General features: G+C 38.0%; 1 pseudogene; it reads right to left on the bottom strand.

Annotated features, from left to right (window-relative positions):
* The window catches only part of LOC136391699 (programmed cell death protein 2 pseudogene), a 31,692-nt pseudogene extending 21,099 nt beyond the window's left edge, over window positions 1–10,593 (bottom strand).
* Between the last annotated feature and the right edge of the window lie 1,801 nt (window positions 10,594–12,394).

Genomic DNA, 12,394 nt, shown 5'->3' with positions numbered 1-12,394 from the left:
GTATGTGGATTAAGTAGAAATCAAAGGACATCGGAAATTCCAAAAAGTTCATGCACCTCTTACAGTTGAGTTTGTCAGGCTAAGGGTGAGTGAACTATTCCATGAATCAGCACCAAAGAACAAATTTTAAACCTAAACCTAAGAAGAAAGAAGACTATCAAAAGTAGTAATGACAAATATTCTGTTAAAAAATAAAAGTTCTGAGGAAAAAAGAAAAAAAAATTACCAAGTTATCAATCTAACACTTAAAAACTTTGTTTTTAAATTAGTTTTATGCATTCAATTTTTTAATGTTATTGACTTTCTACTGCCCTTTTTTTAGTGTTAGGACAGAAAAAAAACTTAAAATACCAACTTAGTGATGTTAAATCATCATTAAGTCATAGAATTTTAAAGTGAAAAAAAGAAAATTTAGCTATCATTTAGCCCATTTACAATGACAACTTACAATGAAAGAGCATCAGAATTACCCAAATTATACATGCATACACGTGTATATATGGATAAATTAAATTGTACAAATGTGATGTGTTTATATATGTATATGTATGTGTGTTGTTGAGCTTCATTTCTGGAGACTCAGTTCTAATTCAGTAGTTCTGGAGACTAGCAAAGCAAGGTTTCCAATGACCAGCCAGATTTGGAAATCACTTATGTCATAATTTCCATAACTTCTCACATGAGGCAACTGAAAGAAAGCTTATGTAGATTGACAAACCTACCAATTGTTACACAGCCAAGACATAGTAGTTAGGAATAAAACCCAGGCTTCCTGGTTCTTGACTTTTTCCATTAACCCAGGATTCTCCTTCATGATGTTTCATGAGAAATGGCTAATCCCATTTGTCACTTCACTTAGAGCTTTCTGCAGTTTTTGTGTAATAAGGAATTATTTATGCTGCTGATTCACTACTTACCCTTTAAAAGTAACCTGATATTGTGTTTGTAGATAAAAATAAAGCAGTTAACACTTGGTCTCTTTGATTGGAAATGATTTTTGTATGTTTTCTCATTTTCCTTTGTTAAGATTTATCTTTTAATTTATGTTTCTTTTTTCTTTCCACTTCAAAGTTAAACTAAATCTAGAGACAAGTAAATTGTTTATTAAACTCACTTAACAATTTCAGAAGTCTGGCAATGAATTGTTTATTGAGAGGGTTGTGTTCTTTTTTCCTTTCTTTCGCTCTTTCTCTTCCCCCTCTTATAATCCCCACAGGAAATGGCAGCTGTGAAGAGCTGAAATGTAATATACTAACTTGTTTGCCTAGTACAAATGTGACTGCCCTCTATTGGATAAAATTATATCTACTCTAATATGTTAGATTGTCTTGCCCTCTAGTGGCTTAGGCAGAGTAGAATAATGAGGATACTAAAAGACTGCATGAAGGATCAGGTAATTATTTCTTTACTTTAAATAACAAAATTTGATCAAAAGTCTGATGTAATAATAACTACAATTTAAGAAGCAAAAAAAACCTTGACTGTACCTCAAATTTTATTTATAGATAAATCAATAGAATCATTAAGTTAAATGAATGTGTTTATAAGGTATGCAAATTTATGGTTACTTTTTATACACAACTTAATTTATCAATTCTTTAATTGTAAACTCTTTTTCTTTTGTTATTTATATAAAGCAAGGAAGAGAGAGAGAGAGAAACATCAATTCATTGTTCCACATAGTTATGCATCGTATTAGATTGCTTCTAATACCTGCCTTGACCAGGGATCAAACCAGTGATGTGGGGATCTAAGAGCTTGTGGCTTGGGGATCCAACTGGAGACCTCAGCATTCGGGGTCAATATTTTATCCACTGCACCATTACCGGTCAGGCTAAATATAAACTTCTAATAGGATATTTTTTGAAAATGAAATTTCTTGAACTAAAATAAATTTCCTTAATGATGATTCTGTAAACTGAAGAAGCAACATAAAAACGAGATTTTAAATTTAAAAAATTCTCATTTTAAGGAAAAATATTTGTGATCTATATATAAAATTAAGTTGCCTATATTGAATTTACTACCCTTTAAACTTAATGTAAAAATAAAATTCATAATCAATCACTCAATTGATTCATTCAAAATTAATTAAGCATAACAATTTTTTCTAGCTCTCAGGTAAATAAAAAATAAATAACCTTGATCTTTAGTAACCTACAATAATCAGATGTTAAAGATTCTGGTAGGGTTAAGTCTTGTTTCTAAAGATTAATTTTTGTTTCATCTATTTCATCACCCTAAATTTGCCCATCTTACAGGCAAATGTTAAACAAGAAATAAAAGTGATTTTTTTTCTTGTTTAATATCTTAATAATTCATCTTCAACTCTCCCAGGTAAAGTATAGCACCTGAACCATGGTGGGGTTTTTTTGTTTTTGTTTTTGTTTGTTTGTTTTTATTTTTAATTTTTTTACAGGGACAGAGAGAGAGTCAGATAGAGGGATAGATAGGACAGACAGACAGGAACGGAGAGAGATGAGAAGCATCAATCATCAGTTTTTCGTTGCGACACCATAGTTGTTCATTGATTGCTTTCTCAGATGTGCCATGACCCCGGGCCTTCAGCAGACTGAGTAACCCCCTGCTCGAGCCAGTGACCTTGGGTCCATGCTAGTGAGCTTTTTGCTCAAGCCAGATGAGCCCGTGCTCAAGTTGGCAACCCCAGGGTCTCGAACCTGGGTCCTTCCGCATCCTAGTCCGATGCTCTGTCCACTGTGCCACCGCCTGGTCAGGCCCATGGTGGGTTTTTAACAAATCTCTGTGCCTAGCAATTCTTCTAACCCTTACTTCTTCTCTTGCTTCTCCTGATGGTTAAGTTACTCGGAGAACCTAGCATCAAAAATTCCAATAAATGGTAAATCTGGGCCCTGGCCAGTTGGCTCAGTGGTAGAGCATTGGCCAAGCATTTGGAAGCCTGGGGTTCAATTCTTAGCCACGGCATATAGGAGAGCGCCCATCTGCTTCTCCACCATTTCCTCTCTCCTTTCTCTCTGTCTCTCTGTTCCCCTCGCACAGACAAGACTCCATTGGAACTAAGTTGGTTCTGGCACTGAGGATGCTCCATGGCCTCTGCCTCAGGAGGTAGAATGGCTCCAGTTGCAACGGAGCAATGGCCCAGATGGGCAGAGCATCACTGCATAGTGGTCTTGTCCAGGTGGATCCAGTAGGGTGCATGTGGGAGTCTGTTTCTCTGCCTTCCCACTTCTCACTTAAAATAAACTACAAAAAAACAAAAAGGGTAAATCAGGCATCTATTGCCTTAAAATAAAGTCAATGATTGTTTTATCCATTAATAAATGTATATTATATCTCTATATACACTTATCCACACATACATGGATAAAGGATAGATATTCTATAGGAGATAAGATAGCTATTTTATTTTAACTAAATAAGATTACCATGTAAGTATTTATATTCTTTCATTAAAAAAAAAAGATTAGGCCTTCTTATTCCATACCAACACGTCTTCCTTTTTCTTTCTTTCTTTTTTTAATTTTGCTAGAGAGAAGAGGGGAGGTGGAGACAGACTCTTGCATGCGCCCTAACTGGGATCCATCCAGCAAGCCCACTAGGGGGCAATACTCTACCCATCTGGGGCCCTTGTTCCACTGCAGCCATAGCCATTTTTTTAGCACCTGAGGTGAAGGCCATGGATTCATCCTCCGCGTCCAGGGCCAAATCACTTTAATCAAGCCATGGCTGCATGAAAGGAGGAGGAGGAGAGAGAGAGAAGTAGAGAGTAAGAGGTGGAGAGGCAGACAATCGCTTCTCCTGTGTGCCCTGACTGGGAATTGAACCTGGGACATCCATACTCTGGGCCTACGCTCTACCACTCTGCCAACTAGCCAGGGTCCCAGGCTGTTTTTATTTTTATTAGATTTTTAAATTTATTTTGTTAACATGGATTCAAGTGTTCCACTCAATATAACACCCTCTACCCCCAACAATGTACCCCTGTTGCTCTCCCTTTGCTCCTCCCCCATCTCTCTCCCCTCCTTCCCTCTGGGATTTGCTGTCCAGTTATCTGAATCTATCAGTTATGTATATATAATCTGATTACCCTTCACCTTCTGTGATCGCAATTCACATTGCCCTTCCCTCTGACAGCTATCCCTCTGCACCCTGTGCCCCACCTCTGTTCAGTTCCTCAGTTCACCTTGTTCCTTAGGTTCCACATATAAGTGAGATCATATGATATTTGTCTTTTCTGCATGGCTTATTTCACTTAGTATAATAATCTTCAAGTCCATTCATTCCATCACAAAACATAAGACTTTTTTCTTTTTTATGGCAAGGTTGTGTATATGTACCACCACTTTTATATTTATTTGTCCAGTGATGGATACTTGGGCTGTTTCCAGATCTTGGCTATTGTAAAAAATGCTGCAATAAACATGGTGGTGCATATCTTCTTTTGAATCAGTGTTGTGGGATTCTTAGGATATATTTCTACTAGTGGGATAGCTGGGTCAAAAGGCAGTTTCACTTTTAATTTTTGAGGAAATGCCATACTGTTGTCCACAGTGGCTGCACAAGTCTGTATTCCCACCAGCAGTGCAGGAGGGTTCTCTTTTCTCCACACCTTTACAAGTACTTACTGTATGTTGATTTGTTAATGAGCGCCATTCTGACAGGTGTAAAGTGATATCTCATTGTGGTTTTAATTCGCATTTCTCTGATGATTAGTGATGTTGAACATTTTTTCGTGTACCTATTGGTCATTTGTATGTCCTCTTTAAAGAAGTGTCTACTCAGTTTCTGAGCCCATTTTTTAATTGGATTCTTTACCTCTCTGGTGTTGAGTTTAGAAATTCTTTTTAAATTTTGGTTTTTGACCCCTTTTCAAATGCATTGGCAAATATGCTCTCCTATTGGGTAGGTCATCTTTTTGTTAATGGTTTCTTTTGCTGTGCAAAATCCTTTTAGTCTGATATACTCTTATTTGTTTATTTTGTCCTGTATTGCACTTTCCTAAGGAGATATATTGGCAAAAATAATTGTTATGATAGATATTAGAGAGTTTACTCCTATGTTTTCTTCCAATATGGTTCTATGGTTTTGCAACTTACATTTAAGTCTTTTATCCATTTTGAGTTTGTTTTTGTAAATGGTATAAGTATGTGGTCTATTTACATATTTTTGCATGTAATTTCCAATTTTCCCAACACCATTTATTAAAAAAATTGTCTTTATTCTATTGTATACTCTTACCTCCTTTGTCAAATATTAATTGACCATAAAGCCTTGGGTTTATTTCTGTGTTCTCTGTTCTGTTCCATTGATCTGTATGACAGTTTTTATGCCAACATTACAATGGCCTTGTACTATAACTTGATATCAGGAAGTGTGATACCTCCCACTTTGTTCTTCATTTTCAAGATTGCTGAGGCTATTCAGCTTCTTTTTTGGTTACATATAAATTTTTGGAATATTTGTCCTGGATCTATGATGTATGCCTTTGGTATTTTAATAAGAAATGCATTGAGTCTATAGATTGCTTTTAGTAATATGGACATTTTTAATGGTGTTAATTCTTCCTATCCATGAACACAGTATATGTTTTGACTTCTTTGTATCTTCCTTAATTTATTTTTTCAATGTCTTATAATTTTATGAGTACAAGTCTTTTACCTCTTTGGTTAAATTTATTCATAGGTACTTTATTTTTTTGTTGTTGTTGCAATAGTGAAAGGGATTGCTTCCTTAATTTCTTTTTTTGACAGTTTATTCTTGGTATATAAAAATGCCACTGATTTCTTAATATTAATTTTATATTTTATCACCATGCCAAACTTATTTATCAGGTCAAGTAGTCTTTTGACAGAGATATTAGTGTTTTCTATGTACAGTATCATGTCATCAGCAAATAATATCAATTAATAAAAATTTTACTCCTTCTTTTACAATTTGGATGCCTTTTATTTTTTCTTCTTGTCGGATTGCTATGGCTAGGACTTCCAGGACTATGTTGAATAAGAGTGGTGAAAGGGAGCACCCCTGCCTTGTTCCTGATCTTAAGGGGATTGCTTTTAATTTTTGCCCATTGAGTAAGATGTTGGCTGTAGGTTTGTCATTTATGGCCTTTATTTTCTTGAGGTATGTTCCCTATATTTCCACTTTGCTCAGAGTTTTGATCATAAATCAGTGCTGGATTTTATCAAATGCTTTTTCTGCATCCATTGATATGATCATGTGATTTTTATCCTTCCTTTTGTTTATGTGATGAATCACACTTATTGACTTACAAATATTGTATCAGCCTTGCCTCTCTGGAATAAATTCCACTTGATCATGATGCATAATATTTTTAATGTATTACTGAATCTAATTTGCTAATACATTGTTGAGAATTTTAGCATCTATGTCCATCAGGGATATTAGCCTATAGTTTTCTTTCTTTGAAGTCTTTACCTGGTTTGGGAATGAGGATGATGCTCGCCTCATAAAATGAGCTTGAAAGTCTTCCCTCCTCTTGAATTTTTTGGAATAGCTTGAGAATGATACAGGTCAGTTCTTTGAATATTTGTAAAAATTTGCCTGTGAAACCACCTCGTCCAGGACCTTTCTTTGCTGGGAGTTTTTTGATAAGTGTTTCAATTTCATTTGTTGTAATTGGTCTGCTTAGGTCATCTGTTTTTTCCAGGTGCACTTTTGGAAGATTTTATGTTCTTAGAAATGTATCCATTTTGCATAGGTTTTTCACTTTTTTGGCATATGGATCTTCATAGTATTATTTTACAATTCTTTGTATTTCTATGATGTCAGTTTTTACTTCTGCAGTTTCATTTCTAATTTTGATTACTTGGGTCCTCTGTCTTTTTTTCTTGATGAGTTTTGTTAAAGATTCATCAATCTTGTTTACCTTTTCAAAGAACCAGCTCTTGGTTTTGCTGATCTTTTCTATATTTGGCCTCTAATGTCATTTATTTCCACTCTGATCTTTATTATTTTTTTCATCTACTTTCTCTGGGATTTATTTGTTGTTCTTTTTCTTGTTCTTTTAAGTACAGGATTAAGTTATTTGAGTTTTTTCTCACTTCCTAAAGTATGCCTGTATGCTACTAACTTCCCTCTCAGGACTGCTTTCACTGTGCCCCATAAATTTGGGGTTGTTATTATGTTCATTTTCATTTGTTTAAAGGAAAATTTTTATTTATTCCTTGATATCATTGTTAGCCCATTCATTATTTAATAATATGCTGTTTAGCCTCCAAATGTTTGAATGTTTTTCAGTTTTTCTATTGTAGCTAATTTTTAGTTTTATGCCATTGTAATCAGAGAAGACACTTTATATAATTTCAATCTTCTTAAATTTATTGAGACTTGTTTTGTATCCTAACATGTGGTCTATCTTAGAAAATGTATCATGAGCAGTTGAAAAGAATGTATATTCTGCTGCTTTGGGGTAAAATGTTCTCAAGATATCAATTAAATCCAATTAATCTAGTGTGTCATTTACAGATGCTGTTTCTTTGTTAGTTTTGTGTTTGGAGGATCTACCCATTGATGTTAGTGGGGTATTGAGATCCCCTACTATTATAGTATTGCTGTTGATCTCACCTGTTATGTCCATCAAAATCTGCTTTATATATTTAGGTGCGCTTATACTGGGTGCATATATATTAGTTATATTCTTCCTGTTGGATTATTCCCTTTATCATTCTGTCATAGCCTTTGTTTTTGGGGTTTTGTTTTTGTTTTTGTTTTTTCTTTTGTGACAGAGACAGTGAGAGAGACAGAGAGAAAGACAGATAGGGACAGACAGACAGGATGAAAGAGAGATGAGAAGCATCAATATTTTCTTGCGGCTCCTTAGTTATTGATTGATTGCTTTCTCATATGTGCTTTGACTGCAGGGTTACAACAGAGCAAATGACCCCTTGCTCAAGACAGTGACCTTGGGCTCAAGCCAGCAACCTTGGGCTTTAATCCAGTGAGCATGGGGTCATGTTTATGATCCCATGCTCAAACCACATAAGCCCATGTTCAAACCAGCAACCTTGGGGATTTGAACCTGGGTTCTCTGCATCCTAGTTTGATGCTCTATTCACTGCACCACTGCCTGGTCAGGCTAGCCTTTATTTTAAAGGCTATTTTATCAGATATAAGTATTACTACTCCAGCTTTTTGTTTTCATTTCATTTACATAAAATATTTTCTTTCACCCCTTCATTTTTAGTCTATGTGTATCTTTTGTTCTGATATGGGTCTCTTTAGACAGCATATATACAGCTCTTATTTTCTTATCCATGCAGCTACTGTATGTCTTTTGATTGGAGCATTTAATCCATTTACATGTAAGGTTTTTATTGACACATACTTATTTATTGCCATTTTATTCTTTAAGCCTACAATCCTCTTTCTCTCAATTTCTTTTTTCCTTTGCTCTTTTTATAGCAGGCCCTTTAACATTTCTTGCAGTGCTAATTTGGTTGTAATGAATTCTTTGAGTTTTTTTGTGTCTGGGAAGCTATTTATTTCTCCTTCAATTTTAAATGATATCCTTGCTGGATAAAGTAGTCTAGGTTGTATGTTCTTGTTTTGTATAACTTTGAATATTTCTTGCCAATCCATTCTGGCCTAAAGTGTTTCTGTTGAGAAGTCAGCTGTCATCCTTATGGGAGATCCTCTGTAGGTAATTAACTACTTCTCTCTTGCAGCTTTTAGTATTCTTTCTTTGCCTCTTAACTTTGGCATTTTAATTATGATGTGTCTTGGTTTAGGTCTCCTTGGGTTCATCTTTAATGGGACTCTTTGTGCTTCTGGAACTTGTGTGACTTTTGCCTTCATCAGTTAGGGAAATTTTCAGCTATGATTTCTTCAAACAGGTTTTCTATGCCTTGTTCATTCTCTTCTTCTTCAGGAACCCCTTTGATGCTGATGTTTTTCTCATCATATTATCACAGAGGTCTCTTAGAGTTTCCTTATCTTTATGAGCCTCTTTTTTTCTTTTTTGCTGCCCTGCTTCTGTGCTTTCATTTATCTTGTCCTCTAAATCACTGATTCAACTTTCCACTTCATCCAAGCTTGTTGATTCCTTCCAGTGCAGTCTTCATTTCTGATATTGTATTTGTCATTTCTGATTGATTCTTTTTTATTATTTCAATTTCCTTTTTGATGTTTGCTATCTCTTTAAGTTCTAATTGTGATAATCTATTGTTACTCTAAGAGCCTTGATTATCCTAATAACCATTATTTTAAATTCTGTGCCTGGTAGTTTGGTTACTTCCATTTCACTTAGTTCTTTTTCTGGGGATTTCCCTTTTTAATTCATTTGGATTGTATTTCTTTGCCCATTTTGACTGTGCATTAGGTAGCTCTACTCTGACTTTGAAATTTGTTGTGGTGTCTTTATGAGGAAGATGGGCTTGGTAGCACTGACCTCCAGGACACCTGAATTCTTTGCTCCAGGAATGCTTCTTGAGGGTAGTATTTACCTCCCTATATTGGTGAGTGTTGAATGCAGTTAGTCCTTTCATGGGTGTCATTTTCCCTTTTGGCTGGCTGGATCTAAGAAACAATTTTGATTATGTGTACTAGACACTGTACAGTGTCTATCCTTTGGGGCATATTTATTCTCCACAGTGTCTGGTGCCTGCTGGACTCTTTCTTTGGGCAGGTTAGCTGAGTCTAACATTGGTGTGGTCTGCCACCCAGTACTGGCTGTGTTAGTTCTCAGTCTGGTTGGTGTTAGCTGTTGTTTGTAACCTGTTGTGGGCTACCTGTCTGGAGCTATTGCTCTGTGCTGTTTGTGTCTGTGTTTTCTGTGCCTGGGTAGTGTAGGAGAGGCCAACCTGTGTATAAGGATAAGCTTCCTGCTGCTTAGAATTGACAGCAGCTTCTTAAAAATGCCAAGCTCTGTAAGATTTGTCTCCACTTTTCAGCTGGTCCACCTCCTCTTGCATCTGCATGGACTTTTCACAGAGCCTTCTGTAGAAAGACTGTAATGTGGGTTTAGACTGGCCTCACCTCATCAATCCCTCTACAGGTTGCAAGTTTGGTGATTTAAGGCCACTGAGGTTGGGAATAAAATGTTAGTAGGACCCCCTACTTCAGGGGTCTCTTGATCAGGAGCTCAGTATGGGGAAGATGGCCCCTACTCCAGAGCCTAATTCTTTAGGCACTGCTGGATACTTCAATTCTACTTCTCCCCAGAAGTTGAGCAACAAGTTCAAATTGAGTGGGGCTGACAATTCCCTCTGCAGAAGCTCTTCCAGGTGGGGAGCCCCTGGTCTCAGGGAGGAAGACTGAGAAAGTCTTCTCCTAGGGCTGACTATTTCCCTCCCCCAGAAAACGGCTAAGCCCTTTGACCAGACAATAGGCTCAAGGGGACCCACACCTTGAATGTCTGTGCTCCAAGCCTCTTTACCTTCCCCCTGTGGAATGTAGCCCAATGGGGCAAGGTATCTTGGACCTGGCCTGCCAGTGGCGAAGCTTCACCCTGTGGGATTCATTGTGCAAGTGCTGACCAGAGAAAGGAGCATTCACCTCAGCTAGTCCCGGAGTCCATTGAGCCTGCCCTTCAAACATGCCTCCAGCAACAATCCTCAACCAAGGCTCTCCATAGGTAGCCACTTGATGTGTCATTCTTGGGTCTCCCTGAGGGAACCTGGCACAGACCAGGTTCACACTGCCTGTGACTGGCCCTCAGTGACCTTCCTGGAGCTACAAGCAATCCAGAGTTTATGGCTGCCTCTGCTGGGCCTGGGTGCCCATAGAAATACTAAGGCACAGACCTTAGCTAGCTTTTACCCACATTGGCCCTGGGATAAGGTCAGCCAAAGGCCAAGGTTATATCTCCTGCAGTCTCAGTCTGCTCACTGCTTTTTGGGCTCAGCTGCTGAAATAAAAACCCCTGACAGAATCTAGTCTGGGGAAAATCAGGGATTAGGCAGTGTGGTGGGTGTGGCTCCTTATCCTTATCCCCAGATGTCAGTTTGTCTGGACTCTTTTTGCAGACCTTGGTAGGGTGTAGCCATCTGGAGTCTAGTGGGTGTGGCCTCTGACACCCAGAGATGAGCTCTGCCCACAGTCTGGACAGTTTCTACTGAATATCCCATAGGGTGGAAGCATTAGTCATAGTCTTAGAAGGGTGTGAGGAAAAGGTCCAGCCTCAATGCCAGATAACTGAGTCACTGAGGCACCCCTGCTTCCTGGCTTGTCAGATGTTCCAATATCCATAGGGTTGGGCAGAAGAGATTCCTGAGGGCAGGACAGTTGATTTCCCCCAAGCTGATGTTACATGGAGGGGCCTGCTCCACCCCAGAAAGATGGTGACTGCAGTATTGGAGAATGACTTAACATAGGGTTTATGGTAGATGTTCCCTACACTGTCTCTCCCTTGGCCACTAACTTCACACTCTTCTCATGCAACTCTAGTCCTCTCAGCCCTCCCTCTGCCAGAGCCCTGGGTAAATGACTATAAATAAGATTTCCTGTGTGAGCCCTTTAATATAAATCCTGCATCTCTGAGAGCTCCTGTTTTTCACAGACAGAAACTTCACCTCTTTTCACCACCAGATGCTGTATGGGCACCTCTTCTTGGCTCTGGAGCTCTACACTGGAGCTCCAGTCCTGACGCTGAGCACCCACACCTCTCAGGGTGACTCTTCTCAGTGAGAGTCCCTCCAGACTCTCAGCCACCACTCATTCCTGGGAGCAAGGCAGCCCTTTCCTTATCTCCACCCTTCCTACTAGTCTTGATGTGGCTTCTTCTGTGAATTTTTGGTTATAAACTCCTCTTCATTTAGTCCAAAGTTGATTTTTCAAAATGATTGTTCTTAAATTAAGTGTAATCCAATTTGGCCTTAAGAGGATGCAGTTGAAACATCCGCCTACTCTGTTGCCATCTTGTTATTCCTGTAGACCAGGGGTCCCCAAACTACGGCCCATGGGCCACATGCGGCCACCTGAGGCCATTTATATGGCCCCCGCTGCACTTCCAGAAGGGGTACCTCTTTCATTGGTGGTCAGTCAGAGGAGAACATTGACCATCTCATTAGCCAAAAGCAGGCCCATAGTTCCCATAGAACTACTGGTAAGTTTGTTGATTTAAATTTACTTGTTCTTTATTTTAAATATTGTCTTTGTTCCCATTTTGTTTTTTTGTTTTTTACTTTAAAATAAGATATGTGCAGTGTGCACAGGGATTTGTTTATAGTTTTTTTTAAGTCTGGCCCTCCAATGGTCTGAGGGACAGTGAACTGGACCCCTGTGTAAAAGTTTGGGGACCCCTGCTGTAAGTACCTCATCTATTTTTCCCCCTAGTATTAATTTTTTTTCCAAGATAATATTTTCCAATTTTAAAAGCTGGTTTGGACACCAAGCCTAAACTTTCCAATTAAGCCAAAGAGCTTGTCATTCACTATTGGTAACAATGAAAATGACA

This window comes from Saccopteryx leptura, chromosome 2 (genome assembly GCF_036850995.1).
Source record: "Saccopteryx leptura isolate mSacLep1 chromosome 2, mSacLep1_pri_phased_curated, whole genome shotgun sequence".
Classification (NCBI taxonomy): domain Eukaryota; kingdom Metazoa; phylum Chordata; class Mammalia; order Chiroptera; family Emballonuridae; genus Saccopteryx; species Saccopteryx leptura.
This window is presented reverse-complemented; position numbering and strand designations above follow the sequence as displayed.